At 44.7% G+C, this 7,270-nt stretch overlaps 1 pseudogene; it reads right to left on the bottom strand.

The window, feature by feature from the left end:
* Positions 1 to 4,870: 4,870 nt before the first annotated feature.
* LOC126268352 (5S ribosomal RNA) lies at positions 4,871 to 4,988 on the bottom strand (annotated as a pseudogene).
* Between the last annotated feature and the right edge of the window lie 2,282 nt (positions 4,989 to 7,270).

The raw sequence follows: 7,270 nt of genomic DNA on the forward strand, positions 1-7,270 counted from the left end.
GAACTTCTCCTCGGCTGGTGCCAACAGGAGGGCGCCACATGCCACACATCTCGAGTGGCACAGGACGAATCATTTTTCCCCAGTAAAGTGATTTCGAAGGGACTGTGGCCCCAAGTTCACCTGATTCAACACCGCCTGACTCTTTCCTCTGGGGTAGCCTGAAAGGCAGGGTCTACAGAAACAAATGACACAACTTTGAATATTTACGACAGAACATCATCCGTGAAATCCAGTAGTTACATCAGAGATTCTGGCAGCAACATTTGTGAATCTGCAGCGTTGTATTCAACTGTGTATACAAGTGAGGGTGGACATTTACAACACCTTTTGTGATTCATTTCCAATGAGCAAGCCATGACATGTTCATTTCATTCCAGTTCCTGATTTTTATGCAAAGCTGTGATGTGTAATTTAAGCAAATAGTAGTTTGTGGGACACACTGTACTACATGTGGGACTTCTGTGTGTCTATACCACTGGTCAGTTCAAAGATTGGAACTTAACTTCAAATTAATGTATTTAATTTTTTATTGATTCCATGGTTTGATGAAGGATTGTTAAGTTTTGTGAAATGTCCCATGTTGCTTTTTTTCAATGGTTTCTTTTTCTTTATGCCATGTAGTATGTGTGTTGGAATTTATCTTGTGAGCGATTGTTTCAGAATTTTTTTAAACTGTCCGAGGTACTCTTTAGGTAGGGAAACCCATTTTCTAGCTTTATCCTAAAAAAGACTTACTTCTCCAACACATGACAACAGGTGTTTGACTATGCGTAGCCTGAGATCCAAGCCATATACTTCAATGACTTAGCTGTACCAATCTTCCCATCCCAGTCCAGTTTAGGTGTATTCCATGCCTAGTGAAACGTCATATATTTACAGTCCCGACAGGCACCAGAGCAACATGCACAAAGTTGGGTGCCATCGGTGCTGTCTCTAACCCTACATAAATCCGTCTCATAGCTCCATTAATGTGTGGTTGATCACAATGGTGGATAGCTCATCAAAATGAACATTGGTGTTGCGAGTGAGGGAAGTTATTTTGTTCAGGTCTCCACCTATGTCATATGTCCCATCCCTATCAAAACTATCAGTACATGGCCCTCTTTTTAAAAAATTCTCACATAAACAACTTAAGCCTATCAGATGACTTAGCCCCACGTTTGGTTGAAAATACTGATGGCCTGGTACGCTGCCTGTAGATTTTCCTGTAACTGAGGGCCTACACCTCGTCCACAGCTAACACCTAGCTGAAGCACTTCCTTTTTCCTAGCACTTTGCTCGTTCCTAGGCTTCCTAATATGGGTTGAAATGTGCTCCATATTTCCTACTCCTAGTCGTGCCTGAAGGTCATCTCCACTTAACTCTGTTGTTTTTCCGTTGATAATAAGAACTACCATATTGTATTCTATTTCTCCTTATCTTTGTACCATTAGCCAGTTCTCAACCACCTTCCTCCCTGTCTCCCTTGATACTGATTAGTTCCTTCCTTGCTTGCTCCAACCATGCCTGAATGGCTCAGATTTTCTTCTCCTGTTCCTCAGTCAAAATGTTCCTACTACATACTCTACAGCTCCAGGAGAGAACCTCTCCTGTTTGCCCAATGTTTACCCCACTGCATGCCCACCATTGAAAATATTTCCTACAAAACTGCCAACAAATTCTGTTCCTCGCACCCTTATAACAGCTCCTACATTTACCACTCGTGGTTGATTTCGAAAGGAGAAATTACGAGGACTGATCCAGAAATAAGTTTCCCTTCATTTTTACAAATAGACAACATTGTTTATTCTCATAGAAACTTACATCGCTGGAAAGAAGAAATTTTGTTGGCCGCTGTGGTCGAGCGGTTCTAGGCCCTTCAGTCCGAAACCGCGCTGCTGCTACGGTTTCAGGTTCGAATCCTGTCTCGGGCATAGATGTGTGTGATGTGCTTAGGTTAGTTAGTAGTTCTACTGGTGACCTCAGATGTTAAGTCCCATAGTGCAGCCAGCCGGAGTGGCCGAGCGGTTCTGGGCGCTACAGTCTTGAACCGCGCGACCGCTACGGTCGCAGGTTCGAATCCTGCCTCGGGCACGGATGTGTGTGATGTCCTTAGGTTTAAGTAGTTCTAAGTTCTAGGGGACTGATGACCTCAGTATCTGAACCATCCCATAGTGCTTAAAGCTATTTGAACCATTTGAAAGAAGAAATTTTGCTCTATTTTTCTACACAACCGCCATCTTTTTCTATGTATTGTTGTAGACAGTGCTCCAAATTCTGTATCTGCATGTCATATTCCACTGCCAACTCATTGAGGAAACGTTTCACCTCTTCTTCGACTTCATCATCGTCCTGGAAATGTTGGCAACCAAATGTTCCCTTAACTTGAGGAACAAGGAACTAGGTGCGAGGTCTGGACTGTTAGGTGGATGGAGCATGACAGTCCAATCACAGATTGTTGGAAGTTCTTGGGTTTGGCGGGAGTCGTGAGGTCGGGCGTTATCGTGAAGCAGTGTTACACCTTCTGTCATTCGTCCTCTCCGGCGGTTCTGGATAGCTCGCCTGAGTTTTCATAGTGTTTCACAATAATTGTCTGAGTTGATTGTTGCTTCAGATTCCATGAAATCGATCAGCGGTACCTTCTTACGATTCCAAAACACAGTGGGCATGACTTTGATAGCAGAAGGAGTTTGTTTGAACTTGCTTGTGACAGGTGACCCTGATTATCGCTACTGTTTTGATTTTTTCCTCATTTCTGGAGTGAAATGAAACACCCACATTTCGCCCCCTTAACAATGGAGTCCAACAACTCTTCCTGGCGAGCACAGTGAAGGATCGAGTGCACTTGTGGTACCCCAGTTTTTCTGTCAAAACTCTTTCAATTGTACTGTAAGAACTCCCAGGAGTCCTAGCACTTCACATTGGACCAGCTCGATATCCCCTCCAGGAACTATAGGTCTTCCACTCCGCTCTTCATCGTGGTCGTCCTTCCGCCCAGCACTAAACTCCTTGCACGATTTTCGGACGTGTCGAATGGACTTACACTTATCGCCATGCACTTGTGCCAACTAACGATGAATATCCGTGGATGGAGTCCCTTTTCGTGCAAAAATGGAATTACGGCACAAATCTCGCACTTGGCGGGATCAGCAGTGGGCAGCTCAGTCGTGGACGGCTGCTGAGTCAGTACTGAAACGCGGCTGGGCGCATCGAGAGTGGAGGAACAGCCGCACACAGTGGTGGTCACGGATTTCGCGTAGCACCTCCCTGTGTGGCTGGAGCTCTTTGGGAACGTTACTTCTGGTTCAACCCTTGTAAGTTCAACTGCACAGAATTATCAAGTGCGTCAAAGATGCGAGATTTGCTTTGCAAAAACGACAGAAAAGGAGTTTTGTGCTGAAGTCGCTAGTTTTGTACTTGTTTATAGATATAGCTGCAGAATAATGAATTAGACGTTTCTTTTTTTAGAATATTCGTATTACTAACATTGCTTGGTTAAGCTTCTAAACGTTTATAGCTTGGAAAATTTAGGCCTAGGTCGCGTCTATGGACCCAGTAAACAATTCGAAATGTGCTGAAGATACGATTTAGAAACATTTAATTAGACTTTTTTTTAGAAAGAAGAGACACTAAAATAAATAAAACTCAAGATAATGACATAATCAGAAGAAAGAACGTAATATTATTCCAAGTCTTTCTGCCTTTTGGTCTAACCACGATACTTGCCTACAGCATTGGCAGAGAATAATCTCAAACTAATGCAGATCCTATCTGATACAGGATCATTTCAAGATGAAAGGAAATGTGTGTGAAATCTTATGGGACTTAACTGCCAAGGTCATCAGTCCCTAAGCTTAGACACTACGTAACCTAAATTAGTCTAAGGACAAACACACACACCCAGGGAAGACTCGAACCTCCGCCGGGACCAGCCCCACAGTCCATGACTGCAGCGTCTCAGACCGCTCGGCTAATCCCGCGCTTCATTCCATGATGAAGTTGCAAACTTTTGAGTATGATAAAGGAGGGCAAATGTATCAATCTGAGATCATGGACCCTGACCTGGAAACTACCTTGTCGAAAGGTATGAGTGAAACTCATTCTGATACCTCTGAAAGTGGAATACATGTAGCGGTACTGTTGTTGCCAAGATTGTAGGGTAGGCAGCTTCCAGAAGTGGTAGCATGGACCAGAACAAAAGAAAATATCTGATAAACGCATACCTAAAGAACTACGAGCATCTGTTCAGTAGAAGAGACGTGCTCCACAGTAGCGAAGACGAACGAGTGCTCGTAGCTCTCAAGGTAAGCATTTTAGAGCCCGCGTGTTACTAGACACGTTTTTCTTGATTTGGTCCATACTGCCACATCTGAAACGTGCTTGCCCTTCAATTTTAGAAACAGTAGTACCACTACATGTGTTCCACTGTCAGAGGTATCACAAAGATTTTCGCTTGTAAGTTTCGGTTCGGTCGTTTCCGGATCAGGGTCCCTTACCTCAAACTGACACGTTTTCCCTAGTCCATCATCTCTGAAAGTTTGTAACATCATAGCCCTATATATCGTTCATGTCAACTGAGACCATCAGAGGTTCTATTCGTTCACTTGAGGCGCACCCCATTTTGCTATTGTTTCTGTTGAACATACCGAGTTGTATTAATCAAAAATTCATAGAGCTAAACTCCACCCGAACAGGCAATGATGGTCCAACGGTACCGACCGGTCACCATGTCATCCTCAGATCACAGGCGTCAGTGGATGCGGATATGGACGGGCATGTGGTCAGCACACCGCTCTCCCGTCCGTATGTTAGTTTACAGACCGGAGCCGCTACATCTCAGTCAATCAAGTAGCTCCTCAGTTTGTCTCACAAGGACTGAGAGCACCCCGCTTGCCAACAGCGCTCGGCAGACCGGATGGTCACCCATCCAAGTGCTAGTCCAGCCCGACAGCGCTTAACTTCGGTGATCTGACGGGAACCGGTGTTAGCACTGCGGCAAGGCCGTTGGCAATCAAAAATTCATAGAGCTAGTCTATATTTGTAAAGTTGCGACATATCATAGTGCTTGGTCATTAAACGACTATGTGGCACTATGCCGAACGCCTTTGGGAAGTCAAGGAAGACCGAATCTATCTGTTCACCTACATCTATAGTTTTGAAGATAACGCAAGCTGTTTTCCAGGCAACCTCGCTATTTTGCTGATGGAAGATTATTTTCCGCAAGGAACATTAGGAGCCGGCCGCGGTGGTCTCGCGGTTCTAGGCGCTTCAGTCCGGAGCCGTGCGACTGCTACGGTCGCAGGTTCGAATCCTGCCTCGGGCATGGATGTGTGTGGTGTCCTTAGGTTAGTTAGGTTTAAGTAGTTCTAAGCTCTAGGGGACTAATGACCACAGCAGTTGAGTCCCATTGTGCTCAGAGCCATTTGAACATTAGGACAATTAATCTTAGATTAGCCTTTAGAATGCTGCCACAGACGAATGATAGCCGTCCTTTTAGGAAGTTTAGGGTTTAACGTCCCGTCGAGATAGAGGTCATTTGAGACGGAATACAAGAGCGGAATGTGTCAAGGACAGGAAAGAAAACGAGGAACTATTCCAGCTTTTGCCTGGAGTTATTTAGGGAAATCACGGAAAACCTCTATCTGGATGGGCGGACGCGCATTTGAACCGTCGTCCTCCGTAATTCGAGTCCAGTGTGCTAACAGCTGCGCCATCGCGCTCGGTGTTAGCAGTTCTACTGCGGTCAAGTAGGGGCGACTTGAGCTCGTTTCTAGCTACACAGAATTATTCGCTGCGCAAGACTCGTGTAACCAGTAAACCGCCGATTCTTTAAACAACCGACCTCCCATGTACAAAACAGCTTCAAACGTCTGATTACAAATCAGACAATGTGTTATATATTTGACTTTAAGCATGTAAGCGAGGAAAAGTTTAGGACAGGTTTGAAATTATGCATACAGTTTATTGAAAGACGCTAAGTGCTCTCATTGTGAAACACTAGTCGATTATAATCCGGGTAATTCGGGCTCTGTTTTAAACAAAATCCAGTTTTTCAGTTATCTCACTATTTACGACGCCATATCTCCGGAACTATGTGCCGTAAAACGAAATAATTTTTCTGGTACATTCGATGTTTGGAAAGTGGTTACGAATAGAGTTAGAACTAAAGAAGTAATAAATTAAAATATCAATCGTGATGCTGAAGTTTTACTGCGTGCCTTTTTAAGCGGTAGCCAGTTTTTCACGCAGCAAAATGTTTATGACGTTATGTCTCCTGAACTATGTGTCGTACAACGTTATAATTTTGCAGGTGTATTGAATGGTAAACTCTGAGGTGGCAGAAGTCATGCGGCACCTCCTAGTATCCTGTAGGACCCCCTTTTGCCCGGCCTAGTTCAGCAACAGGACGTGTCATTGACTCAACAAGTTGGAAGTCCGCTGCAGATGTATTGAGACATGCTGCCTCTATAGCCGTCCATAATTGCGAAAGTGTTGCCGGTGTACCATTTTGTGCAGGAACTGAACTGTCAATTATGTCCCATAAATGTTCGATGGGATCCACGTCGGGTGATCTGCAGGCCTAAACCATTAGCTCGAGTAGTCCAGAATGTCCTTCAAACCAATCTTGAACAACTGTGGCCCATTGACATGGTGCATTGTCGTCCATAAAAATGTAGTGCATGAATGGCTGTAGATGGTCTCATCTCTTTTGTTGGGCCTTAGGACTCAGTTCATTCCACATAAACACAGCCTATGCTACGGAACCACCTCAAGCTTGCACAGTGCCTTGTTGAAAAGTTGGCTCCATGGGCTGTGCGCCACACCCGAACCCTACAATCAGCTCTTACTAACTGAAATTGGGATTCATCTAGCCGGGCCACTGTTTTCCGGTTGTCTAGGGTCCAATCGATATGGTAATGAGGCCAAGAGAGGCGCTGCAGGCGATGTAGCGCTGTTAGCTGCCACAGCCCATCAACGCCAAATTTCGCCTAAATATACTGACGGGTACGTTTGTCATATGTTCCACACTGACTGCTGCGGTTATATCACCCAATTTTGCTTGTCTATCAGCAGTGACAAGTCTAACGAACGCCGCTGCTTTCGGTCATTAAGTAGAGGGCGTAATCCAGTGCTAGTGTTAGGAACAACCGAATGAAGACAATCGATTCAGTCGGTTGTTGGAAAACAATCGTCTCATTTGGTTGAGCTTTATATATCGGTTGAATTGTATTGTACTGTATGTATTGTATGTTAAACGGGGGCTAGAAACGGCGGAGAGGCTCCGTCCCCG

Source organism: Schistocerca gregaria, chromosome 4 (genome assembly GCF_023897955.1).
Source record: "Schistocerca gregaria isolate iqSchGreg1 chromosome 4, iqSchGreg1.2, whole genome shotgun sequence".
Classification (NCBI taxonomy): domain Eukaryota; kingdom Metazoa; phylum Arthropoda; class Insecta; order Orthoptera; family Acrididae; genus Schistocerca; species Schistocerca gregaria.